This window comes from Ambystoma mexicanum, chromosome 4p, assembly GCF_040938575.1.
Source record: "Ambystoma mexicanum isolate Mex_15411 chromosome 4p, UKY_AmexF1_1, whole genome shotgun sequence".
Taxonomy (NCBI): domain Eukaryota; kingdom Metazoa; phylum Chordata; class Amphibia; order Caudata; family Ambystomatidae; genus Ambystoma; species Ambystoma mexicanum.
This window is the reverse complement of record NC_090927.1, coordinates 1,235,633,258-1,235,661,021: the sequence shown is the minus strand read 5'-3', so window position 1 is coordinate 1,235,661,021 and position 27,764 is coordinate 1,235,633,258.

The following is a 27,764-nucleotide window of genomic DNA, read 5'->3' as shown; positions in this document are numbered from 1 at the left end:
TTAAAAGCATTTTCAGCATATTTCTCACTTCATTGTCACCATATTCAAAGCATTTTGCCTGTGTTTTAAAACTCCTATCCGTTGTATAAGCTGCTGGGGGGGAATTGAACTGAATTCTATTTGATTGCATTCCTAAGAACTGTGTGCTCTCCTCTTCATCTCCTTACATTGCATAAAGGGGGGGTGAATTGTCCAAGAAAGTGATTACATTGTCTTTTGCTGAAATCCTATCAAGTTATTTTCTCTACTGCATTTTCATTCCACATTGCATCTATTTGAAACCATAAAAGTATTGTTGCTATCTTATCCATCCTATACCCACTCATCATTGATTATAAAGAAGTGTGCTAGTGCCAGACTATCCATTATTGATTACTGCTCAGATTAAGTGTGATATTCAATTATTAATTCATTATAAAAGTGTGATATATATATATATATACTGTTTAATTTTTTTTTCAAATAAACCTTTTAAACTTGCAAAACAGAACTACTTCTTGGCTCAGTGGGGTCAGGGGGATTCCAAGAGAGGGGTGTTATATAGGGGTAGTCATCCAGAACTCATGAACTGGACATAAAGATATATCAATAAGGGTTTCCATTCAGTATCCCAGACTAGGCATTGACTTAGCTGTAGTGTTGAATTGAATCCTCTTACAATAAGCTACCATATAGAACCTTGGCTGGCGTGCTCTGTGCCTCTACTCTGCCATATAGAGGGCAGAAGTACAGATACCCCCTCCAGTCTTTACAGTCTCTGACACGCTTTCTGCACAGCAACCTCTGCAATTAGGCTCACATGGGGAAAGGCAGCCTTCCTGCACGTCTTCTGCTGCGCAGCCTCTGCACTTAGGAGTTTGGGGGCAACAGGACCATCTCAGAACAAGCAGGTGAAATCTGCATCCACATTCCGGCGTCCCTCTGGTTCGCCCACTTCTGCTTGGATTGCCAACACAGTGCCTTCTTTCTTCTGCCACCGCTATTACTGCATGCACTGCAGTTACAGTTACAGCTCCTACTAATTGCCTGCACCTGAGGGGGCCTTTTCTGCCTCTCAGATTCCTTCAGGTGTGGGCTGTTGGTCTCCATTGCCTGACTACTGCTACAGCAAAACTCTTCAGTCATCTAACTAATCCCAGTATTTATGGAATTATGGGACTTGGAGTCTCCAACAACAAAGTTAGTTCTTTTAATTTTTTAAGGGTAGATTTATTCCCTTTAGGATTATTTAAAGACAAACCATTAGAAGTTGTTGTTACAGAGGACGACAATTTACTTAATGCAATATTTCTAGATTCCTTTTGATTATACCTTTGGGAGTAAGGAAGATTTTATCCTGAATTACCTTGAAGAATCTTTCCATTATTAAGGCTTATTCAGGTTTTCTGGTATTTGTGCCCAGAGTACCAGGTCTTATATGTGGTTCAGATACATCATAATGGCAATAAGCCAATACTTGTTTTGGCAATCTTCAGAGGTTTTCCTTTTCAAAGGACAAATACGCTGTCCAATCCCACAGGATCTCCTCACCAACCTGGGCCCTGTCTCCTCTCAGGTGATCCTCCGACAATACACCACCCCCAAGGTCAAGATCATAAAGCGTCTGCCTTTCCCTGGCCACCTGGGAGGAGACTTTAGGCAGGGGTTCAGTGAGGGATCCGTAGGATTCATCACAACTCGTAGACCCAGTGATGCAGGGACCGTTTCCTTACAAACAAGCTTTAGTGGCAGCAGCTTTTGCAATTTAAAAGTCTTCTAACATTACTATGGGTTTCCTGGTGACATTGTACATGGAGCATGCGTTCTTTGCGATCTTGGAAAAATCCAAGTCGATTTTGACGGCCCAAAGAATTTCAAGGTATGAGGTTATTCTATTGAATGTATCCATACATCCCATACAGTGTCACCTAGTCAATCCTGCTACATTTGTAGCCGAGCCATTGAAACCTTATGATATGGTCCACTATTGTGCAACATATGAGGGAGAAATGGAAGAGAGGACAAGTGTTAAGGAGGATGCTTTGGAGGGAGGTGAGGCACTTTTTGTTGATGGGTCCTCAACAATCTATTGGACTCCACAGCACGTACCCCCTTTTTCCCTCTTCCCTCTTCCATTCTGCACTTGCACGTTCTGAACACTCACAAGGCATAGCAGGGTTGTCCCTCTACCTCCCCCCTCTGCTCTTAAATATATTGTTGTAATGTATTTCCCACCCTCCCTCCCAGCCCTGTGGGCGCTTTGAAACAGTATACTCTTATTGTATAAGCGCCTAACAAGTAAACACAATAAATAAATAAATCAGGCCACTGGTGAGAGGCATATGGGTACAGCCACTGTGGGCCTTATGGATGGGGATTCGTGCAAGCGGCGGAACTAATGGCACTTACGGAGGTGCTAGAAATGAGTAAGGGGGAAGGCCATCACTATTCATTCTGACTCTGCATATGTAACCTTGACTGTGCATTCAGGCTCGTCAAGGTGGCAGAGAAGAGGGTTTAGGAGATCTGATGAGACCCCTGTCCAGCATGCTTCACTGCTGTCCAGATTAATCAAAGCGCTCACACTGTCCGCAGAGGTTGGGATCATTAAGTACGCTGTGCATACTAATCGTACTAACAAGCCAGCTTCACCGTCCTAGCTCCCACCCACTGGAACGCTCTCCCTACATGTATCAATGAAGAGCCTTCCTACCTGTCTTCTGTAAAAAACTCACAACTGTTTTATTCAATAAATACGCCTCACTACTGCCCTACCATTCATGATATGGCATTTGTAGTTGTTAGGAAAGATTTCGTAATTGTAGGTAATTTTCCTTCCATGTGGCAACCCCTAAACTTTTTGCTGTTGTTTTCACCATGATCTAGACTTTGCCAGAGAAGTGCAGCCTTCTGCCGCACTCCTCTGGGCTTTCGCTCCATTCTTACGGGGAAACTGACATGCCCTTAAAGGGATGGTCTAGTAAAAATTTTTATTTAAAAAATAGATAGGCCACATAAAAAAAAAATACTAGCATCCTCCGTTTTAAAACTTCCTATGTAAAATTTTGAGCTATTCAAGCTCAAAATTCGAAAAAGCAAGCACAGGGGCGCAGCCATTTTGTGAAATGGAGGCCCTCCTGTGCTGGCTTTTGCTTTTGCGGCACTAATGAAGGAAAAGCCAGCCAGCTGTAGTAAACAAAGTCTACCGCTGGGTGGGCTTTCCCTTCATTAGTGCCGGGACTCGGAGGACGCGGACCGGAGACCAGAGCAGGAAAGCTGCAGCTGAATCTCGTTAAGTGCTATTTATTTTTTTTACAAAAAATAAGCACTAGCTGCGTTTTTTTTTCTAAGTTTTCCGGGCTGGAGGAGCCCGGAAAACTTAGAAATAAAACCGCAGCTTTAAAAACGTTGTATTTATGTTTGCGGTCGCTTTTGAAGGGACGCAGGGCGGAACATAACATTCCTCCTTTATTATAAAACGAACAAAATGCAGTACTACATGCCATCAACCTGGAACTAACACACTCTACTAACGTTTCTACACAACTCGCTACCACACATAGTCACTTAGCTTGGCGGGCGGTCTCGTGGTAGTTCTTAGACCGTATCGTCCTCCTCGAGGACGGCACCTCGCCGCCTCATGCTCCGTGTCACGATCTCTGCTCGGACTCTCGGGGCCGAGGGCCTCCAGCTGTTCCCCGGTTCCGTCCTCCGCCCCTGCTTCATATGGGATGGACTCGGGGCTTTCTTCACTGGGGTGATCAGCCTCGTCTTCCCGATAGCATTCACTGTCAGTCCACAGGTTTCGTGGCACCGTCTTGAACCACGACGAGTTCCTCGTCACTCGCCGGTTTCCTCGTGTCACGGTCACCATGGTTCCGCTCCGGTCACTGACGGTCCATGGGACCGCCTCGTATCTGGTATCGAGTTTAGATTTGGTGGGGTTGCGTAGCATGATGACTTGGTCCCCTACTCGATGATCGGACAGCCTCGCTCTCCTCTTGTCACTCATGTTGGCATTGGCATTCCTTCTCGTCCTTTCCGTGCGCTCTTCGTTTACCACATCCGGGGCCCTGCTGGGATGATGCGGGATCGAGGATTGGATGATGGTGCCAAACATGACGTCGGCCGGCGGTACTCATGTTGTGCTGTGGGGAGTGACCCGGTAGTTTCGAAGGAAACGGAAGAGGTCAACTTTCCATGGGCTGGCGTTCGCCTTGGACACCCTTAGTACCTTGTTTATCGTTCTCATGAAACGTTCTACGTCTCCATTTGCCTGGGGCCATCTCGGCATGATGTGGTGGTATTTAATGTTGAGTTCCTGTAGATAGGTTTTGAACTCTTCTCCAGTGAACGGCGGCCCATTGTCACTTTTGATAGAGATGGGCAACCCGTGAGTTGCGAACATCTTCTCTATGGCCGGAATGACCACTTCCGCTGCAGTGGATTCAATTATTTCAACTTCGGGATATCGGGAGTGGTCATCAAGGTAAAGGCCTTCTCGGAGCTTGCAAAAATGAATGCTGATGGCTTCCCAGCGAGATTGGCCGCGTTGTGCCGACAGAATTGGCTCTGGCTCCGGCGGGGCCCCCGTTATCTGGCAGGGTAAGCATGTGCTGAGTCTCGACCCGCTCCTCGATCTGGGGAAACCATACCCTATGTCTTATGCGGGCTTTGGTCCTTCCCAGTCCTTGGTGACCTTCGTGCGCTAGTGCCACTATCCTGTTTTGCATGCGGAGAGGGATCACGATGCGGTTTCCTCTTAATATCACTCCACTTTCCGTGATTGACAAGTCATGCCGGACGGTGAACATGCCGGATAGGAAACCTTTTGCTTCGACGGTCCTGTTGTGTGTGTGTGTCATGAACATCTTCCAGTCTCCTGATAGGATGGCATCTTTGACTAAATTGCAACATGGATCCCTGTGGGTTTCAGCCTCGATGTCTTCAATGCTCACAGCCTTTGGCCTCATCGCTCGTACCACCTGACATATGTGTACCTCAGTTTCTTCGGCCACTTGGATCTCTTGTTGCGTTGCCGCTCGTGGATGTCTTGATAGGAAATCGGCAGGGATTACCGCAGCCTGGTTTGTAGACAAGATCGAAGTCGTACTGCTGCAAGTGTAGTAGCCATTTGGTGATCCGTGCCGGAGGGTGTGCCGACGTTCCCAAGAAAATGGGTAGTAGGGGTTTGTGGTCGGTGATTGTCGTGAACCGACGCCCATACAGATAGATATGGAAGTGCCTGCACCCCCACAACACGGCTATGGCTTCCTTTTCGATGTGGGAATACCTCTGTTCAGTGTCCGTGAGGGCTCTCGAGGCATATGCAATTGGTCTTTTCTGCCCCTCCTTCGTGACTTGCATTAGGATGGCTCCGAGCCCCACAGGGCTTGCATCCACGAACAGTTCCGTGGGCAGTTCAGTGTTATAGTATGCCACTTTGGTGTCGATGGACAGGGACTCTTTGATGCTTTCAAACGAGTCCTGGCACTCCTGCCGCCAGTCCCACTTGGTGTTGGCTTTCGTGAGCTCCCGTAATGGTTCAGATAGGGTGGCTAAGTCTCGAATGAATCTCCCGCAGTATGTTGCCATGCCCAAGAAGCTGCGTACTTCCGTGGGATTCACCGGTGGGCTTGCCGCCTGAATGTCCTCAACCTTCTGGGGGTCAGGGGAGATTCCTGTGCTGTCGAATCTGTAGCCAAAGAAAGTGATTTCGGATTTGAGGAATTCACACTTCTCCCTGTGTATGGTGAGCCCAGCTTCATGTAGCCTGCCCAATAGAGTTTGGAGCCTCTTGATGTGTTCTTTCTTGTCAGGAGCGTGGATCAAGATGTCATCACTTACATTTATAACGCCGGGGATGTCTCTAACGACCTCTTGGATGGTTTGCTGGAATACCTCAGCCGCTGACGATATCCCGAAGCTCAGACGTTTGTATCTCCTCAATCCGAGATGCGTCGAGAAGGTAGTAATGTAGCGAGAGTCTCTGTGGAGTTTGAGCTGGTGATAACCTGCCTTGAGATCTACTTTAGAGAATATACACAACCCTGTGAGGTCGGCCACGATTTCGTCAATCGTTGGGGTGATATGACGTTCCCTTTTAATGGCAGTGTTGGGGAGGCGCATGTCTATACATATCCGGACTTTACCGGGCTGTTTGGGTTTGCGCGTTACTACCATTGGGGAGACCCATGGTGTGGGCCCTGTGACCTCCTCTATGATACCCGCTTCTTCCAAAACCTTGAGTTCCTGCTCCACCTGCTCTCTCATGTGGAATGGCGTTCTTCTATGCCTCACGGCTTTGGGCTGTACCGTTTCGTCTATGTGCAGTTTGATGGTTTTGCCCTTCAAACACCCTATGCCATCTTGCAGCTTGGGGTATTGACTCAGTAACTTTTCAACCTCGTCGGCTGCGTCCAAGTGGCAGATGAACTTGACTACTCCGAGGTCTTCCGCTGCGTCCCCACTCAGGAGGCTCTCGATTCCAGCCTTCACCACGTATATTTTTGACTGTAAACTGTGCTCACCGTGTTCCAGTGTGGTGCGGAACATGCCGACGACTAGTAGGGGCTTCCGGCTGCCATATGCATATAACAGCGTGTCTGTGGTTTTCAGCTCTGGTTGAGGGCTCAGGGTCTGGAATATGCTTGTCGGCATGACATTCACCGAGGCACCTGTGTCGATGGTCATGAGGATGCACTGGTTTTGGACAGTGATCATACATCTGCGTCTCCAAAGTGATTTCCTCTGTGGTTCATGGCTTTGGCTTAGTGCAGACACCAGGTATACCTTCCTCCCTTTCCTGTCGTTGTCTCTGCGAGGTTCTTGCTGCATTGCTGGAACGTCGTCTCCTTCTTCTTCTGTGGACGAATTTGCGACTGCGACCCTCCTTGCTCTGGCTTGCTTTTTCTTTCTGGTTGCGTTCTTGTCTGGAAGATTTTGTGTGGGTTGCGTGGAGGCGCCCGTTGATCTGCATACCTTTGCATAATGATCTTTTCTGCCACATGCGCCACATGTCGTGCCTTGGGCGGGACAGTTGAGGCGGCCATGACGTGGTCCGCCACACCAGCCACACTCAGTGGGGCCAGGAATTCGCGGTTGCCACCTGTTTTGCGCATGGCCCCCACTGTTGTCATCCCTCGAGGGTTGTCTGTTAACGACCTGGGCTACCATGGCTGTGTTGAGAGCCGGTTGCAGTTTATGTAACGTGGCCTCCATGTTGGCCGCTCTGGTATGGGCCAGTTCTCTTTGTCGTCCAAGTTCGAGGATGCGCTGTAAGGGGATTCCTTTCTCGCTTAGTATCAGTCGTCTTAGTTTTTCTGATTGAATGCCGTTAATTATTTGCCTCCTGATCTCCTTCTCAACATTTGTGAACTCACAAGACATGGCTAATTTTCTCAACCGAGTGTGGTAAGCATCAAGGGTCTCATCCGCTGCCTGTATGGTGGTGCAGAAAATAAATGTCTCGTAGTCTGGGTTTAGTTGAGGAAGGAAATGAGCTGTGAGGGCATCTTTGGCGCTTTGGTATACATCTGGGCCATCATCAATGTTCAATGAATTGAAAATGCGCAGTACCTCGTCACCCACGCTGAGTAGCAGGTGTGCCTTCATTTTCCTGGCCGTCTTGATGTCTTTGCACTCCATGGCCATCTCAAATTTTTGGATCCACAGCTGCCACCTGGGTCCACTCGACGAGGGGTCCGTGAATGGATCGAATGGCTGGATCAATGTCGACGAGCCCCCTTGTGTGCGAGGTAGTGGTGACGACATCGACAGGTTTGCCGCCATCCTGGACGGCGTGGTGGGCCCAGGGGTGGATGATCCGGCTGCCATGTGGACAGGTGTTTCAGGGATGGCCTCCAGCGCTGTGAAAGATGCCCTCCTTGGGCTGGCTGCGGTGGCTAGGCACTATGCGATGGAATGTTCCAGAACCATAGTTCCCACGTGGCATTGATATCAGCTGCTGCTGCTGTGGTCAGGCATGGGGAGGCCAGGTGCCGGAGGGTTCCCCAGTGTTCATCACGGCACATGGGGCTACCGGAGTGCAGCAGGTGGAAATGGAGAGATTAAAAAAAATTTTTTTTTTTTTTTTTTTTGGGGTGGGGGGGTCACATGTTCGTTCCCCCCTCCACCGGGTGTCCAAAAATTTGGCCGCGATGGCTGCGGGCCATATGGGTGCCTTGAGGAAGCCAGGCACGTGTTCGTATCACTTCTGCCTCGTCGCCATTGTTATGATCCTGCCCGCGGCCTGCATGCGCGCGGGCTGGCGTGGATGAAGTAGGCCGCGCGGCCCGTGGCGTAGCTCCAGCGGGAGCTGGAGAAGAAACATACACCCACACGCTTGCTCGGTCTGCCCCGGAACTGCCTCCCACTAGCGGGGGCGGGGCTTTTATTGACGCGCCCTGCGTCACCGCGTAGCGGGACGCAGGGCGGAACATAACAAGCACCTGAGGAGGAACAGGAGCTATTGGCAAAGAAAGGATGTGCCCTCTCACCCACAGATTTGCTGTGGAGACAGGAGCTTACAGGAAGGTAGTAATGCCTGTAGAACTGCTTCTTGTGGCTCTAGGGCAACTACATTACCCGTTGCAAACTTCTGGGTGACAAATTGCAGCAGAGCTCCAGTAGGAATAGTTAATAGCAAACCTCCAGGAACAGGCAAGTAGATTTGTAGGGAATTATGTAGTTTGCAGGGAATTCAATCCTAGAAACACCATGCAGTCAGTAATGGGAGTTTTGCAGAGGCCCTCTGGGCCATTTTGGGAACTCCATATTGATTTTGTCTACATGATTACGAAATGTTATAATGATCATTGCCTCATAGTTGTTGTTTGCCCATTTTCCCGATGGCTTGAGGTTGGTCTCTGCGTACACCCTGATGCTAAATCTGCATCAACCTTTTTGGTAAGTGAGGTATTTCCATGGTGGGAATTTGTGAGTTCCTGAAGCCTGACAATGGCACCCACCTCTTTAAGGCCTTGTTCTCAGAAATCACTTTGCTCTTGGGGATCAAGCACAGGTTGTGTTCAGTGTACCACCCAAAGGCCAACAGAATCTAAAGCATCTCAATGGGGTTCTTTAGGTTTAGTTATCTAAAATGTCTAGTGATTTACGTAACAATGGAATGCATTGTTTTCCACTAGTTTTGTTTTATTTGAGGAATCAGCCAGGAAGGGAGCACCAGCTTAGCCTCATGATATTGTGACGGGGCATAGGTTACACACGCTGCTCTCACTTGCACGCACAGCATCAGATGCACATAAAGCAGCAGTGATCCTGGGTGAGGAGTTTAGGGATTACATTAGGGCTGTGAGAAACCTGACCGTATTCTCCCACCCACTCCCTCTGGATATTCCATTCAGGTGGCCAGGGAAGGGCCATTGCTTTTGGATCCCAACCAGGGGGTGGACAAGCAAGGGAGGATCACCTGAGTGGAGGGCTACGAGGGATTGGGAGGATGATACCCAAGGGCGAGACATGGTATTCCCGCAGTCCCACAAATAACCCAACTGCCTCTCCCTCAGCCTTTGTGGGGTATCTCCAATCTTGCCCCATTTTCCCCTCCCCATTTCCAACACATACTGAGACGAGGAAGAGGCAACTTAGATCAGTAAAGATTACTTTAAGGAAGGCATAGTATCTGTGAGGTGGGACCCGGAGTGGAGGGGGTGCCGGGAGGGGTAGCGGGACTCCGCGGGATCGCGGCAACGGGCCGCGAGACAGAAAGCGCAGCCCCTTCCCACCCGTCCTCCCCGGGACTCTACAGGTTCGCGGCAACGGGCCGCGATACGAAAGGAGCGGCCCCCTCCCACGCAGCCTTACCTGAGCCCGCCGGGGGTGGCGCCGCGGCTGGTAGCCCGGGATCCGGGTTGGTGGTCGCGGGCCTGCGGGAGCGCGGGTGGTCGCGGAGAGCCGGCCCACGCGGCCCGCTGAGCGTCTCTCCCCGCCAGGAAGGGAGAGGAGGGAGAGACGGCTTGCTCGGCGGGGCGGTCCGCTCTGGAGCGGCCGTGTGCGCGAACCCACATGGCGAGAGAGAGAGACTTCCAAGGGGGGGAGGGACTCACGGGATGGAGTTGCCTGGGAGCGGGACTCTCCTGGCAGGCAGCAGAATCAGGCACTTTGGGAAACCACGGCAGCCTTTAAAGGACCGGGACATGGCAATACCAGCCAATGAGAAGCCAGATTGACAGGGGAGGTTTCCATTGGGGGGGAAGCAAGTCACTCACATCACATAAAAGCCCAGGAACTAATCCAGCGTTTGTTGTTGATTTTCCTAGTCATACGAAGAGGACGAGGAGAGAAGGAACAACTGGTGGGCCTATCCGGACACCAAGGAGAAGTAGGAGGGTTTAAATCACGTCCCTGGAAGGCTGCCTAAGAGTTGAGTAACTCTCAAGGAGTTCATGGACTATAATTTCTTTAGTTTAAAATTACAAGAATAAAGTATAATTTCAGCAACCCAAACCTGGTCTGGGTCTTGATTTCTACATTGGCGCCGAAGGTGGGATTTGCGACAACGCGATGGAGACCCTAATTAAAACCCTGACGGATGGCCAACAGCAGTTGCAGCAATTAATACAGCTGCAAACGCAACAGGCAGTGGCTGACCGCCGGGCGTTCCAGCAAGCCATCCAATTACAGGGCACCCTACAGACCACGGCCCAGGACAAACAACATGAGAACATTATCAGGCTCACAGATGCAGTGGCCAGCACGAGGAACCAACCCATGGTGCCGTCCACCCTGCTCCAGAAGTATAAGGAGGGAGAGGATCCAGCCTTTTTCTTCACAAGTTTTGAGAGGATTGCAAGAAATGCGCAATGGCCGCCTGAACGCTGGGGACAGTATGTTGCTCCCTTATTATCTGGGGTAATGCAGGGTGCATATCAGGCTGTGAACCCCAATGGTAACACTCCATATGGGGAAATTAAAGCAGCTGTACTGGACCGGCTAGGCCTGGATGAGGAGGCCTATCGCCTTCAGCTAAGGGACACCAAGTTAAGAAACGGAGAGAGTCCCAGGCAGTTATATTACCGCATTAAAGATCTGACAGAGAAGTGGATGCAATCCCCCACACCAGCCAACCAACCCCTCCTAGATAAAATAATCCTGGAACAGTTCATAGAAGCCTTGCCGAGCCCAATGCAAAGATGGGTTAGGCAACACCACAGGCCTACATTGGCGGAAGCCGTGGACATTGCGTCGGCTTACCAAAAGGCCGGGTATAGTCGCTTCCCCTCAACAAGTATACCAGGAAGGATGACGTCGCCGAGCTTTGAACATCAGATACAAAAAGGCCCAAAAGTGGCACACACCAGATGGAGGCAACCGGAGGAGGTTTCCAGGAAACCAGAAGAAAGGAAGACTGGATATGAGGAGAAACAGTCACCCATAATCCTGGGAGTTCGACAACCCCAGTGCTTTGAGTGTGGTGAATGGGGTCACATTGCCCGGTTTTGCCCCAGAAGGAAGACCACAGAGCCTATGGAAATTGGCTACATGAAGCCACATCCGGAAGTACGTAGCCCTAGTCCATACATCGTGGATATAAGGGTGGATGGACGACCGACCCGGGTGCTGCTGGATAGCGGAAGTCGACAAACAGCCATATCTCCCACCGTGAGTAATAACCCTAATTTACCTAACATTTCTATACCAATAAAGTGTATACATGGGGACATTAAAACATACCCGATGAGAGAGGTACAGATAGAGGTGAATCATGAAACCACTCAATTAAAGGCTGCCGTCCTTCCTACTCTACCCACCCCAGTGGTCCTGGGAACAGACCTGCCCCACTTTGGTAAAGCACTGGATGAAGAAAGAGCGAAGAGTAACAGAACCACGAACATAGGTGACTCTAGAAACCCTCCCGGACATAAAAGACGGAATAGACTAGAGTGGTGCCAAGCCAGTTACATGACCCGACCCATTAACTGGCAACCCGAGGATCATGAGGACTCCCTGAGGGGGGAAACCCTAACTGATCCCACCCTTCGGGTAGCCCGTGAGAGAGCGGCCAATGAGAAAGATCCAGACGTAACAAAAGGACCTGGCTTTCTGTTCCGTCACGGACTATTGTACCGAAAATATAAGGCGGACGATGGGACTGTAAAGGAACAATTGGTATTACCAAAACCCCATAGAATGGTCATAATGCAACTGGCACACAACCACCCCTGTGGCGGGCATATGGCCTCCCTGAAAACGCAGCAGAACATCCTGAGACGGTTCTACTGGCCAGGCATATACGTTGAAGTATCCCAGTTCTGTAAGGCGTGTTCCACTTGCCAGTTAACAAGTGGCGTCTTACCAGCAAAAGCCCCTTTGCAGAAGATGCCCCTTATTAACGTTCCTTTTCAGCGGATAGGCATGGACATCGTTGGACCAATAGAACCCGCATCCCGTGGATACAAGTATCTACTAGTCATTGTTGACTATGCTACGCGGTATACAGAGGCATTTCCCTTGAAGGGAACATCAGCCCGACAACTATGCGACCAGCTCATTCCCTTCTTCGCAAGAGTGGGGTTACCCTCGGAAGTTATCACCGACCAAGGGACCAATTTTATGTCCACCTTACTTCGGCAGGTATGCGAAAGACTGCAGATACATCAGTTACGCACCTCGGTATACCATCCCCAGACTGATGGCCTTGTCGAAAGGTACAACAAAACGATCAAGAAAAAGATACGGAGAGTGACCGGGTCAGATGGGAAGAACTGGGACCGCATATTGCCCTTGGTCTTGATGGTATTACGCGACACCCCACAGTCGTCTACCGGTTTTTCTCCATCCGAGCTCCTTTTCGGAAGACAACCCCGAACCATCTTGGATCTTGTAAAAGAAGAATGGGAGACTTCGGATGAGATCTCTTTAACAGAGTACACCGAAGAGTTGAAGGAACATCTGACAGCACTCCGCTCGATGGCCGAGACAAATCTGGGACACGCTCAGACAAACCAGGAGAAAAACTATAACAAAGGAAGTCGGATGAGAACCTTCCGAATAGGAGACCAAGTACTAATCCTACTACCCACCAGTACTAACAAGCTATTGGCCAGATGGAGAGGTCCTTATGAAGTTAAGGAGGTACTCAGCCCTGTGACGTATCGGATCCACCAACCCGATCGTGCCACACCAGACAAGGTATACCATGTGAACCTGCTAAAAGCATGGAACGCGCCTGTATTGGTAGCCACAATGGATACCGGTGAGGATACCTCAGAACAATATGTGAATCGTGAACAGGGCAAGCTAGAAGACGTGCAATGGGGAACCATCTTGACTCCTTCGATGAAGTCAGAACCTTTGACCAGACTGTCACCCTTTGGAGAAGCGTTCTCGGCCTTACCAGGGAGGACCGATCTAATCGAACATGAGATCAAAACCGATCCCGGACAGATTGTTAGGCTAAGGCCCTATCGTATTCCAGAAGCACGAAGGCTGGTTATCCGAAACGAAGTAGAAGAGATGCTCCGTATGGATATAATTGAACCATCAACCAGCCGATGGTCATCCCCGATAGTGTTGGTACCAAAGCCCGATGGTACAATTAGATTTTGTATGGACTACCGACAATTAAATACGATTTCCAATTACGAAGCATATCCTATGCCACGAATGGACGAGCTGTTGGAAAGGCTAGGATCCGCCAACTTCCTAAGTACGCTTGACCTAACTAAGGGTTATTGGCAGATTCCCTTGAAATCCACGGACCGGGAAAAGACTGCCTTTACAACTCCCCAAGGTCTATACCAATTCAAGGTTTTGCCATTCGGGCTACACGGTGCACCAGCCACCTTCCAGAGACTGATGGATGTCATACTACATCCCCATGAGAGTTATGCTGCGGCTTACTTAGACGACATCGTCGTGTATAGCACGACCTGGACAGACCATGTACACCACTTGGAACAAGTGGTGTCTGAGTTGTTTAAGGCAGGCCTACACATTAATCCGAAGAAAACAGTGATAGGGGCACACGAGACGAAATATCTGGGACACTTGGTAGGCGGAGGCACGATACGACCACAATTCTCGAAAATCCAGGCCATTCACGAGATTCCTACTCCATCCACGAAGAAACAGATCCGTGCCTTTTTGGGTTTCGTAGGCTACTACCGTAGATTTATCCCAGATTTCTCCTCGGTGGCAGCTCCACTAACTGACGCTTTGAGGAACAAAGGATCTCCCGATTTGACCAAGAACACCGCTGCTTTGGAAGCTATCGATGTCCTAAAGCAGAGGATCACCTCAAATCCAGTACTTCGGTGCCCCGACTTCCATAGCCAGTTTTTTCTTCAGACGGACGCATCGAATCAGGGGCTGGGAGCAGTACTTTCACAGGAACAAGAGGGCGAACTTCAACCCATCTGTTTCGTGAGCAGGAAGCTCGTACCTCACGAGGAGGCCTATTCCACTATTGAGAAGGAGTGTTTGGCCATCAAATGGGCGGTAGAGACCCTCAGGTATTATCTCTTGGGTCGCTGCTTTACGTTGTATACCGACCATGCCCCCTTACAGTGGCTAGCAAGACATAAGGATACCAACCAGCGGGTGCTTAGATGGTTCCTGTCTCTACAACCGTTCGATTTCCTTACCTTACACAGACCTGCGGGTTACCAGCTGGTGGCTGACTATCTGTCCCGGATTGCTCCCTTGCCCAATCGGCCAGGGTTTGTGATGGGGAGATGTGAGGTGGGACCCGGAGTGGAGGGTGTGCCGGGAGGGGTAGCGGGACTCCGCGGGATCGCGGCAACGGGCCGCGAGACAGAAAGCGCAGCCCCTTCCCACCCGTCCTCCCCGGGACTCTACAGGTTCGCGGCAACGGGCCGCGATACGAAAGGAGCGGCCCCCTCCCACGCAGCCTTACCTGAGCCCGCCGGGGGTGGCGCCGCGGCTGGTAGCCCGGGATCCGGGTTGGTGGTCGCGGGCCTGCGGGAGCGCGGGTGGTCGCGGAGAGCCGGCCCACGCGGCCCGCTGAGCGTCTCTCCCCGCCAGGAAGGGAGAGGAGGGAGAGACGGCTTGCTTGGCGGGGCGGTCCGCACTGGAGCGGCCGCGTGCGCGAACCCACATGGCGAGAGAGAGAGACTTCCAAGGGGGGGAGGGACTCACGGGATGGAGTTGCCTGGGAGCGGGACTCTCCTGGCAGGCAGCAGAATCAGGCACTTTGGGAAACCACGGCAGCCTTTAAAGGAGGCGGGACATGGCAATACCAGCCAATGAGAAGCCAGATTGACAGGGGAGGTTTCCATTGGGGGGGAAGCAAGTCACTCACATCACATAAAAGCCCGGGAACTAATCCAGCGTTTGTTGTTGATTTTCCTAGTCATACGAAGAGGACGAGGAGAGAAGGAACAACTGGTGGGCCTATCCGGACACCAAGGAGACGTAGGAGGGTTTAAATCACGTCCCTGGAAGGCTGCCTAAGAGTGGAGTAACTCTCAAGGAGTTCATGGACTATATTTTCTTTAGTTTAAAATTACAAGAATAAAGTATAATTTCAGCAACCCAAACCTGGTCCGGGTCTTGATTTCTACAGTATCAAACAGTGAAGACAGACACAAGTGATCACATTTCAAGGGTGTTTATTGAACTTCAGTGGGTTGGTTGAACGCCTATCTAATCCTAAATCTAAGGATGAGAACAGGCTACAACCTTCAAATAATAATAACCCAGTCCTAGTGGAGTCTTTGTCAGAATTAGAGGGCCTATACTAATAAACCTATTGCCAATCCTTACTTCTAAATACAAAATGTGCGGGACAACAATGTAGGCAAAAGAAAAGTGTTCAAGAAATGATATGTCAGGATAGTTCAGCAGTTGGCTTCCCTTCCCCACATTTTCAGCACAGCACAAGGCGGCAGGTTTGAGCTTCACACACACTCTGGCTTTTTGGCCACGAGGAAACTGTTCAAAGCATAGGTACCATCGCCTTCTGCCAAAATCTCTCTCCCAATGACACTCTCTTATTGCAGAAGGCCTGATGTAACAAACAAACACCAAAGTTCATTTCTTATTAGGATTTTCACATTCACAAGTTCACAATTGGTCTCCCTTGTTCGGGTACGGACCACGGATACCTCTCATTCGGGCTCAGACCCCTTTGTATCAAAAACCAAAGACTTTCAATTGTGCGATGGGTTTTGCTTAAACCGTCGCACGACCACTTTTCACTCCAATTCTTATGCTTTATCTTTTACTTTCGTTTCTGCCACTTCTTGGCTGAATATCTTACAGAGACCTTCGATTAAGCGCACTCGCGGAGCTAGGCCACTCTGTCAAGAATACTGCATCTTCTTTGCTAAAGTTCAAACATCCATCAGCCGTTAAGCTGTCCTCGAGTCTTTCATCCCACGCGTTCAGCAGTCTTTATCCTTGCTCTTGGTATACAATGTTGCTGCTTACAACCTTGACTTCAACACAGACCGGTCTTGCATCGGTTTCCCCAACTCACCGGCTGTGTTGATCTTTTTTTGATCTTGGAATCAAGGAGGGTACCACGGCAGCTGCTGCTTCTCTCCTACTCGATCAGCCATGCAGGAGAGCCCCGGGTATCTCTCACACACAATACAGGATTGTTCAGTCTGGTTTCTTGGCCTTATGCTCTGAAATCCAAAGATGTCTAGAAAGTTATGGCTTTCTGCCTGAAGTGGCAAGGCTATCTCCTTCCTTGTGCACCCTTCATGGTTTGCCATCTTTCTTCCTTCGTTTGTCTGCCTTCTCAAAACTGTTGTTCCTTCATATGATTTACCTCGCTCAGAGAGTGCTCGCGTGCTCTGACTTTTATCCATGTGGGGAAGTTTAATGGAAATCGGGTGTGAATGATTACCATTAATTTGCTGACCTTGCCTGACCATAGTAGTGGGAAATGTCATGCATCATGGCTCGGTGTGAATCTGTTTTCTCCCAGAGCGGGCTGCCCGTGTGAAAGTGTTTGTGCAGTAAAAGGGGGGTAGAGTTCCATATATCCTACTGGGTAGGATGGGGTAAAGGTGTTGCAGGAAAGTAAGGGATACCACGTCCCGCCATCAGATGTCCCACTCCTACTCCCTGAAGACCCCCCACCTAGGTGATCCTCCCGCACTGGTTCAACCCCCGGAACTGGATCCAAAAGTGATGGCCGTGTCTTGGTCACCTTGATGACATCCCTGAGAACTAGCGGGTGAGACACCTTCTGGTTTCTCACATTACCCATAGGAATAACATGGGGAAAATAAGGGCAACCTACCCTAGAAAGAACTTGAGTTGTCCCACTAATTGAGTCAGGGAGGGTGTCATGATGCCTACCCCCGGGGACCCAGACCAAGTCCAGCAACCCCAGAAGCATGCATCAAGTTATTCCAAGCAAGCCCAACAACCCCTGCTAGGGGCTATTTAGGTGCAGTCCTGGCGTCTATGGCGCCAGGCTCATATGGAGAGTCAGTCCTGGCGCCATAGGCGCCAGGCTCATAGATTAAAACTTACCTGATGCAGACCATGCTGCAAACTTACCTGATGCAGACCATGCTGCAAGAGCTCCAAGCCAAAAGAGGCTTGGAAGGGACTACTTTACCTAGGGCCTATTTTTTACTCGTGTGGGGCTGGGGAGGAATACTTACCTGGGACTACTTTGGGGGCTATTTAAACAACGCCCAAAGAGCAGCACACGCTTCGCATTATTCTGCATCCAGCAGCGTAACGCTCACTGTGCCTGCAAGTCTGCATCCAGTCTTCTGCCACGCCCGCCTCGAGTCTGGAGCTCCTAGAAAAAGGGAGAAAGAAGGAGAAAAGGTTAGCACAAGGGCAATACCTTTGATCCTTACCTGAATTCCCGATCAATCGTGCCTTCGAGCTGGAAGAAAGAAGTTATTTTATGCGTGTCGCCTCGCCTGCTGCCGCGCCGCGCTGAACTCACCGGCCTTCGCAGCACTTCACATTCCACCGCATCCTTCTGCATGTTCCCGCCGCACTCCGGCACCTATGGGGAAGACAAGAACAGCAAGGTGAGCCAAGGGAATACACAGAGGCAATATTAGTTACCCCCCCATAGACTTACCTGATTTTACCAGCGGGGGTACTATTCCTCTTCACGGGTCGGCACAGCTTCCACTGCATCCTCGCCGAACCCCGGCCCTTAAGGGGAAACAAAGGACAGCAAGGTGAAACAAAGGGACAAACAAGGGGAAACCTCCTCACCACAATAGACTTACCTGATTTTACCGCCGGAGGCATTATTCCCCGAGACTTCATACTTTCTCTCAGCGCCTGAATAAGGGAGAAAGCAACAGGTTACATATTGATATTATTTTATCGAACTGTGTTGGATAATACAAATCCTTACTTGAATATTACCGGTTGCCACGAGGAACTCTTCGCTAGGGTCAAGCTGCAACCTGCAAGGAATCGGACAAGAGTGAAAGTCAGACATTTGAACTCTTACGAACAACATACTTACGGCGTCTTGCCGGGAATCTCAGAGTCAACATTGTTCTGGAACTCACCAATTCATTCGAACCAGTGAAGCAACTGGTTATCTATGCACCCCTGCGCTCAATGCAGGATGGAGAGCTCGTCTTTCCAAACCATCAGAAGAATATTCCTACGGGCCAAGCAAACAAAGCTAAGTGGGCCACTCCAGTCTGTCATCTCGGCACTACGCGTCACATTGGTGGAAACCGCAGCTGTCCAGTTCAGATCGACGCCCCTGTGGGAGCCAGGTGAGCGTAACAGAACGCGAAGCCTACCCACAAATTCCCACCCGGGCATTATGGATACCTCAGAAACTGACCAATTGGCCCAATTACTAGGGGAACTGAGGGCCGAAGTGCATTCCGCCCGTCAAGAAACCAATGCTCTTAGGAGAGAACTGCTTTTGTCAAAGGAGCGAACTGATGGGCTTGCTAGGCAACTACTGCAAAGCCAGGCTGGACAAGCACCCCTACCAGGTCCCAGGGAAAATCCAGCTCCTGTGTCATCGAGTAACCCTGTGCAAATAAACCTACCAGGAAATATTCCATCAGCTCCGCCTGAATGCTTTGCCGGAGATCCCAAAAGGTTCGCCGTGTTTATGAACCAATGCCGCTTGCACTTTTTATGCAGACCTGGAGCCTTCCTAAACGATCAAGCCAAGGTAGCTTTCGTATTGTCATATCTCAGCGGCAGTGCAGCTGATTGGTCAATTCCACTAGTTACTCAGGATGACCCAATTCTTCGGGATTTTCAGGGCTTTCAAATGAACATGGAAAGACTATTTGGCCGGCACTCCCAAGGACAGGCCCTGGATAACAAACTTTTGTCCCTACGACAGGGTAACCAGGACTTTCTATCCTACATCGCAACCTTTAATAGGTTGATAGTGGAAACTGGATGGCCTGAGGTAAAACGAATCACGTTATTTCATCGAGGGCTTCGAGGAGAACTCAAGGATGTCTTGGCTCAAGTCGTGAACCCACCTCAAGACTGCGCTGAATATATAGACTTAGTAGTCCAGTTAGATCACAGACTTCAGAACAGAAAGGCTGATCGAGCCAAGTTTGAGAATCGGGTGTTGGTCAAAACCCACGCTAACCCCAAAGGAGCAGATGCTTCAGAACCCATGCAAATCGGAGGGCTTTAAGGACCCTTAACCCAGAAGGAAAGAGAAAGGAGATGGCAAATGCAATTGTGTCTATATTGTGGTACTTCTGGGCATATTGGTTTGCTTTACAGTGTTGAAAAAACTGAAGCGTAGGGAAGGGAACCCAAGGAACTGTAATACATTTCTTTTGTGGTGTTTGAAATTTGAATAAGTTGAAGATTGGGGAAGGGAACTCCAAGGAACTCAAAGACACTGAAGGTATTTGAATTCCCTGCAAGGACCCTGTAACGAAGGTCTTGCTAGCATCCCTGTTTGATTGAATTCATTTTTGTGAGCTTAAGACCACACCTGGCAAGAATGCCACTGGTAACCAACCTCTGTTGAACCACTATTCTTGATTTTTGACAAAAGACCCCCTAACACATTTTTGTATAGAGTGAGGGCAAGCATAGGTTTAGACACTGTGGGAAACCTGGGGGTATTCTCCCCAACAAACCTCTAGAATCCCTTATTCAGGTGGCTAGGAAATGGCCATTGCTTGTGGATCCAGTACCTGGAGGTGGACCAGTGGGGAGGATCACCTCTGGGTATGGGACTTATTGTCAGGATTCGACCTTGGAAGCTATGGCATTATTGGAAACGTAATACAGTCTAGAACTCCTGTGCCACAGTCTAGTCCTCACATATCATGGCCGCCGTGTGTACATAACGAAGCCCCGCCCATTGTTCTGGCGCATTGTATCTGTTCTCTTCGATACTTCACGCTCCGTAGCTAACCTCATTTTGCAGCCCCCCTCTACGTGTTTTGAGAGTTTTCTTCCTCCCTCTCTCTCGCCGACTCGGCCGGCTTCCCTTGCTGTGCTCCTTTCCTTGAGTCTATATTTCTCGTTCTTTTCGGCGCTCGGCCGCTACCCTCTTTTTCGTTTTCACTTATCCTTTCGGCGTACTCCGCCATTCTAACTTTCTGGTCCCGCTCTTCCGGATCAGCCTCCTTTCACGGTCTTCCGTACTCTGTCTTGTTTCCTTCGTGGTATCTGCCTATTTTCTGGTAAGTGGTCACTTTACTAATTTTGCTTCCTTGCCCTTCTATCCTATACCTACTTTCACAGTCCTCTGTGTTAAGCCGTACTCTGCTTCTACCTGAGTTACCGTTCTCCTCCGGTCACTCGGCTGCAGTGTCCCGCTTCTTCTTCGTCCATTTGCAAGACCTGCACTTCGGTGTTACTCAGCAGCAGTATTCCCCTTCATCTTCACCATCCTGCAAGACCTGCACCCCGGTGTCATTTCACCTAATCCACTTCAAGACTCGACTTATCTTCTTGGGACATTATCCTCCAGTTGTGTGCATCCCCTTCACGAGTCAGACATAACCACAGAAGGACACAACACCAGGGTTTTTTTGTGCCATCCGTCTTTTTCCCTGAGTATTGGGGTTTGGCTCCTCGGGGTCCCCCAAAGACAGGTCCTAATCCCTGTCAAGGTGGCCTTGAGGGAGCCAGACCCTGTTTGGCACGATAGGATATCCAAAGAAAGGCCAATAAGAGAAACCCAAAGACCCCGGAAGAAGTCGTCTTCCTACTCTAAGGACAGTGACCTTGAAGGACCAGGTGAGGGGCAGGAGGAGGGCAGGACGCAGTCTGACACATATAAGCTATTCCTGCTCATCATCTCTTCCACTCATTGAATCTCCCTTACCCAAAGGTAAAGCCAGCAACCCATTCGCATCTGGTAAACTTGTTAAGAACCACAACCCTCAGAATCCCGCTTTTCCTGGTTCCTATTCTAATACTCCCGGACACTCTTCTCTTCGTCCCTCTGGTTATTCTTTCCGGAATACCAACCTGCTCAGACAAAACACCACCGTTCCCACAAACCTTCCTGCTTGTCTTCAGTCAATAATCCTGGTCATTCCACTTTGTTCCACACACCCCACAAATCTCACCCTTCAGAATTTACCCAAATCCCTAGCAAGAGAACTATAATCCCATACAACACCTCTTCCTCTCTATACCCTGTAGGATACTGGAAATCGCTACCCCCCCCTTTCTGACACAAACACCTTTACACAACGGACTTGTAATAAAACTGTTAACCTGACATGTCCCGACACAAGGGTCAGACATAGTCAGGCAATTAACTTAACTTAAATCTCACACACCTGATGGCCCTTCTTTTTCCCTACAGGGTTAAAAGATGGAGCAAGAGAGCACAGTGCCAGCTCGGCAGACAGCACGACAAGACGGCTAAACAGACGCAGCAGTTCAAGAGAAGGAGAAAGGCGTCAGGAATCGAGAGGGTGGCAAGGAGAGGAGTGACCTTGCCCTTTTTGTCCCAGGCCCACGGAAGCTTCAGAGAAGAGAGTCTAAGATCGCAAACAATAGCACAAGTGTCTTGCTGCAGATGTCAAGGGTACACAGGGCCAGCCTATGCCGATAAGCAATAGCAAGGTAAGCTCCTGCACCCGTGGTACCGGCCTTGACGCCAATGAAGAAGAAAAACAAGCAGTTCAACACAGCCGGTGAGTCGAGGGGAGAACCGATAAGAACCGGGCTGTGTTGATTGAGAATCGCAAAGTGGCATGTTTGAATTAAGTTCAGTGAACTATGAAAGAACTGTAAAAGTGCTAAAGGGAGACCAGCTGCGGAGGGAAACCTGCACCATCTGGATGCTACCTCAAGAGACTCTGATCGAACGCCATTTGAGAGAAACCACTCTGAGAGAAACTACAGATACCAGAAGGCCATAGGAGGGCCACCAAAAAAGGTCAAAGTGGTCATACTGAAGGTCAAGCAAAATCCCTGTACAATTGAAAGACTTTGATCAACATATGCTGTGAAAGAAAGGGAAGTGAATCCTGCAGTGAGAGGAAACAAGGGAAGCGAATCCCACCAACATTGAAATGTGTAAAAGAGATAGCAAGAGTGAACCCGACCAAGGGATTCCAGTGAGTAAAAGAGACAGCAAGAGTGAACCCGACCGAGGGATGCCAGTGAGAAGGGGCAAACTCTGAAGTCCCGAGAAACTTGTGTTAACAGATGTGAACCCGGCCGAGGGATGTCAACTATGAACTGTTTGAAAAGACATTTAGAAGCTAAGGGAAGAGAAATCCTGCTAAAGAGAACTGAAAGTCATAGTGAACCCAGAGGAGGGAGGCTGAGATTAAGAGGGGTCCGAACCCGATCGAGGGAGAACCAGGGGTAAAGCTATCACCCAAATACTGGCAGTCGAGAGGGGTCTGAGCCCGACCGAGGGAGATCCGCGGGTGAAGCTATCATCCAAAGCTCACTGAGAAAAGAACTGATATGTAAATTGAGGAATACGTTCAGTGAGGGTCAGCACACAGAAGAGGGTGACCCAGGGGTGAAGTCCTCACCCTACATGAACTGTGGTGAACAACTGAGAAGGGTCCGCGCCCAGAAGAGGGGGACCAAAGGGTGAACTATTATCACCCAGAAGAACATTGATTTGGTTAAAGGAACTTTTGTTTTGTTGGCTGAACACGCAAGGCCCTTTAAGGCAAGAGAGTTTCAAAGGAAACAAGACTTGGCCATCGATGGTCCTGAGAGCCGCCATTGCAACTGTTGACTCATGCTGGAGAAGCCCGAGACTGTACTGTTCTCCAAGACATTACACCTTACCCTGTGCTCAAAACGTGAGGAAGGGGGACCCAGGCTACCACATCTTGACATATTATTTAAGAACAATTCTCTCTTCTGAAAATTATCCCACACCCTTTTTGTATTAGTTGTAAGGCTTGGCAATAGGTTTCTTAGTATAGGCCCTTTTTATTTGACACAACGCCACCAAGATTGCCTTATTTTTAGATCCACCCTGCATTTATTGTTCAATAAACACACTTGAACTGTGATCACTTGTGTCTGTCTAACTCGTGCCACCATGAGTTCCTTACAACACAGACAATTATTTTGGACTTTCAGACATCAACGGCCCTTAGAAACATCATTTGAAGGAACCATCCCTTTAGAGTTAGGTATTACATCAACCCCGAATCTTTGAGAAATACAGGTTTTGAAAACGTATTTACGAGTCTGTGGGCCTCATTACAACTCCGGCGGTAACCGTACCGGTAAAACCGGCAGGCTGCCGCCACAATTTGATTTTATTTCCGGCAACTGGCCTGTCGGTAACAACAGGAGATTCTAACCCCGCCGGACCGGGAAGTCAGGCGCCGGAAACATGGTATTCCCCATTCGAGTCCGATAGGTCTCAATTGGGAATGGAGAGCACGGAAACATCGGCACTGTTTATAACGGTGCTGGTGTTTCCGTGAAAGTCTGCGGCCGGGTGCCGTTCCGCCCACCAAGTCAGACCTGGCGGGTGGGAGGGCATCCGCCTCGCAAACTTGTACTTTGCCAGTCCGGTAACAACGGTGCCGGTAGGCTTAACGGCACCGTTGTTAGCAGACCGGCTGGGTCGTAATGAGGCCCAGTGTCTCTCTTGATACCATGCCTGTATCACAGGGCCCTAACCAAAAGTGTCAGAATTATATCTTCACAGGTTGTGTCTTCTCACCATCAGCCTATGGGAGGAAGCAACAAAGAATTTGCCGATCTGTACAAGCAACCACTAGTCCCTGGGGACCTGATTTTCATCCTTTCCCTTGTGTGACGCTGGAATGAGCAGCGTTTCCATGGGCTGCACCGTGTGATTTTCAAACTCTGACTGCTGTGAAGGTGGAGGGCAACAATTGCTGGGTCCACATCAGCAATGTATGAAGGGATACCGGCGCCCCTACACTTGCACAGGAGCAGGCTCAAAGTTGAGTATGCCTTAAGGATTCACAGTTCATTCCAGTAGAAAAGGGGGAGCGCATGAACACCAGTAATTGTTATTTTTTAAGAATTAGAAGAAACTTTGTATTTACAATGTATATTCAATGGTTGTTTATATGTCTTTCTCGTTTCTCTTGTCATGTTCAAAGATGGCAAACACTTGTGTATAGGCGCGTTATAAATGCCATATCATATCATATCATATAGCAAACAGTACGGGTGTGAATGGTTTAAATGTATCTAGTATTATAGTATTTGATGACATTCGATGACATTCGATTGAGGTCACAAAGGAATGTTGACGCTGATTTCCTGGGCAATGAGGACAATGTAAATTTATACTCGATAGTAGATGCACATGGTTTTGCAGCAGATAATGCATGGTATAGCCATATGGGTAGAGTGGGGAGAGAGAGATCTCTAGAATTTAGCTATATCTGCTCTCTCATCCCCCATGCTTCTGGTGTCCCTAGAGTGTTTATCCTGGATGAAATAGAGTTATCAGAGGCACTGTGTCTAATGCACCTAGCTTTGTGCAGGGTTTGAGGGCAGTTCCAAGGGCAATAAGTCACAGCATCTATTTTCCCTGTTAACGAAGAATGTTCAGCTACAGATCGTAAAGAGCAGAAGAATGTTCTGTGTATGCAAAGAGTCCAGTTGAGTTTAAAAGGGTCCATCATCATCATCAACAACCGACGGGATCAAGGAGTGAATAGTTGCTGAGCTGGTATATGAGGGGGTTCTCAGAAGAAGGGGTGTGTCATGGTCATCTCAAGGGTTAAGGAGTTGGGACCAGGTATGCAGGTTAGCAAGGGTTCTTTGTGCAGATCTGTGGGGACTAGATGGTTACTAGCATGGCATGCCAGACATTCTCACACTCCTCAGCATCAGATTCACAGTGGGCTCCCATAGAGACCTAGTGGTTAAATGGTTCCCTTAAGATGGCCGCTTTGCGGGTCACAGACTGTGAATAGCAATAGAGAACTAGTAGTTTGGCTTGGAGGATTATATAAGCCCCGCCTGTGCCGTAGCACGTGCTTTGTGTTAGTTCCGCTGACAGCGGTAGAATGCTTATCGGCACTCTACTCACAGACCTGTAAAAACAATAGAAAAGTCATGAACTTATCGAGTTACCAGTAAATCCACAGACCAAAGATACAACGTACCTGACAAGAATTTCATCAGGAGTAGTCTTCCAGCAGGTGTAACCTTCCTCCGAGTTCGGCACGGCAGTCTGCAGCCTTCTTCAGCCGCGGCTTCTCTTTGCGGATCCTCCGACCTCCGTTTAACCTGCAAGACAAGGTATTTTAGTTAAAGAAAGACATTTAACATTAGTTTGCGTGTGAAAGTAAACTACGCGCTTACTTACCGTAAACTCCTATGTACATTACCGAGCATTCCAAAAAGGCTCGGCCCCGCAGCTAGAGTCTGCAGCTTGGTCACAAAGTCACACATTACCGCACGCCTTCCATGTACGCACGTAACCTTACCTCAAGAGAAGACTTCATGTTTTTTCTTCTATGACGCCCATGCTTCCTCAAGTGCGATTCCTTCCTCATTGAACCTGCAAGAGAAAAAGAGAGAATTCGACTTTCACCAAGAGAAGCTATCTCTCCAGTTAATATTTTCCCTCAGAGGCTTCAAACCCAAGCTGACTAAAACAAAGGCCTCAAGCATCAAGACACTTACCACCTCGAAAATCTTTCCACCATACTTCTATTCTTGGTCTATGGCATACCTTCCCCTTCCACCCCATGGCGATTCTTCTCTTGGCTAATACATACGCCAGGTCTTTCAATTTACTCACATGCTTGAGTTTATGCGGTCTAGGGAACCCTCATAGCAAGCAAGCCCACAGTGTCCACCACCATTTTAATTCCTTTTTCTTCCATCCTATGTGCTGTTTCTCCCCAAAATCTCTCTATTATGGGGCCGGACCAGAACATGTTCACCATACCGGCGTTCTCTTCATCGCATTTGGGGCATGCCTTTCGTCCTGCATTTTAAAATTTGGCTATTTTTGGGGGGTTATGTACGCCCTGTGAGTTATATATAATTGTATCTGTTGTAATCTGGCATTTCTTGACACTTTTTTGTGGTATCCTTGGGCCCGCTCCCATATCCCATCACTCTTTGGGGCACCCACTTCCTCTTCCCAATCCTGTCTAAGCTGTACCACTTCCTTCCCCGCTTTAGTCATCATCAGCTCATATATTCTAGATATTGCATGTCCCCCCTCTGCTATGTCATATATTATGTCTATAGTGGCGTCCGGTTCATCCGCTAGTACTATTTCGGACCATGTCTCCTTAATTCGCTACACCACCCTATGGTATGTGATATACTGCCCCATTTGTAACCCTTTTTCCTCCATCAGCTCCTCGAAATCCTTTATGCTCCCCTCTTGCCACATGTCACTCATTGTTGTTATCCCCGCTGGTTCCCAGTTCTTCCTAATCGTTAGCCTTAGTTGCTTGTCTTTTCCCACCAGAGCGACTAATGGGACCTGCGGGGAGCATGGGGATGGATTCTCCATTATCTGGCATGCTCTCCGCCATATCTCCCACCCTAGTGTCATCATCCTTGGGCGTCCTTCCATACCCGATCTGGGCACCCACATCATCTCATTCAGGAAGAATGGGGCGCATTCTGCTCGGAACAGCCTGGATTCCGAGGTCGGCTCCTCAGAGAGCCATTTAGCTACATATTGCAGTTGGCTAGCTGCATAATAAATCTCATAGTTTGGTAATTTAATACCCCCTTTTTTCGTGTGAGTTTTGTAGCTTCCAAAGGGTCACCTTGTTCCTTGTCCAATGCCAGAGGAATTCCCTGCATATGCTATTTAGTCTGATAAAGAATCGCCTGGGTATCAAATATGGGATGTTCCCAAAGTAGTGCAACAGTCTCGGCAAGACCACCATTTTAAGCATTGCCCCTCGTCCCATCATTGCCAAAGGGCGCTTCACCCAGAACTTCATGCTCTTTTCAATATTCTTGAGAGCTTGCTCCGTGTTACATTGATGCTCTGCTTCCACCGTATGATATATATCTATTCCCAGGTATCAGAACTAGCTGACCTCCCATGGTATCTGCAGGATGGGTATCTGTGCTAGCAGGGTCCCTTTATACCTGCCCAGTGGAAATACACAAGATTTTTGGGGGTTCACAGCTATGCCTGAAAGCTTTGCAAATCACTCCATCACTTGAAGGACATATTGGAGGTTTTCTTCATGGTAGCGTAAATACAACAACATGTCATCAGCGTACAAGGAAATTAAATGCGGTTCCCCTATTATGATGATACCTATTATGTCATACTGCTGCCTCAGGTATATCGCCAGGGGCTCCAGGGCATCCCTGCCTTGTGCCCCTGCCGAGCTGCCACCTCTCTGATATCTCTGCTCCTGTCTTAACCCTGGCTAGTGGCT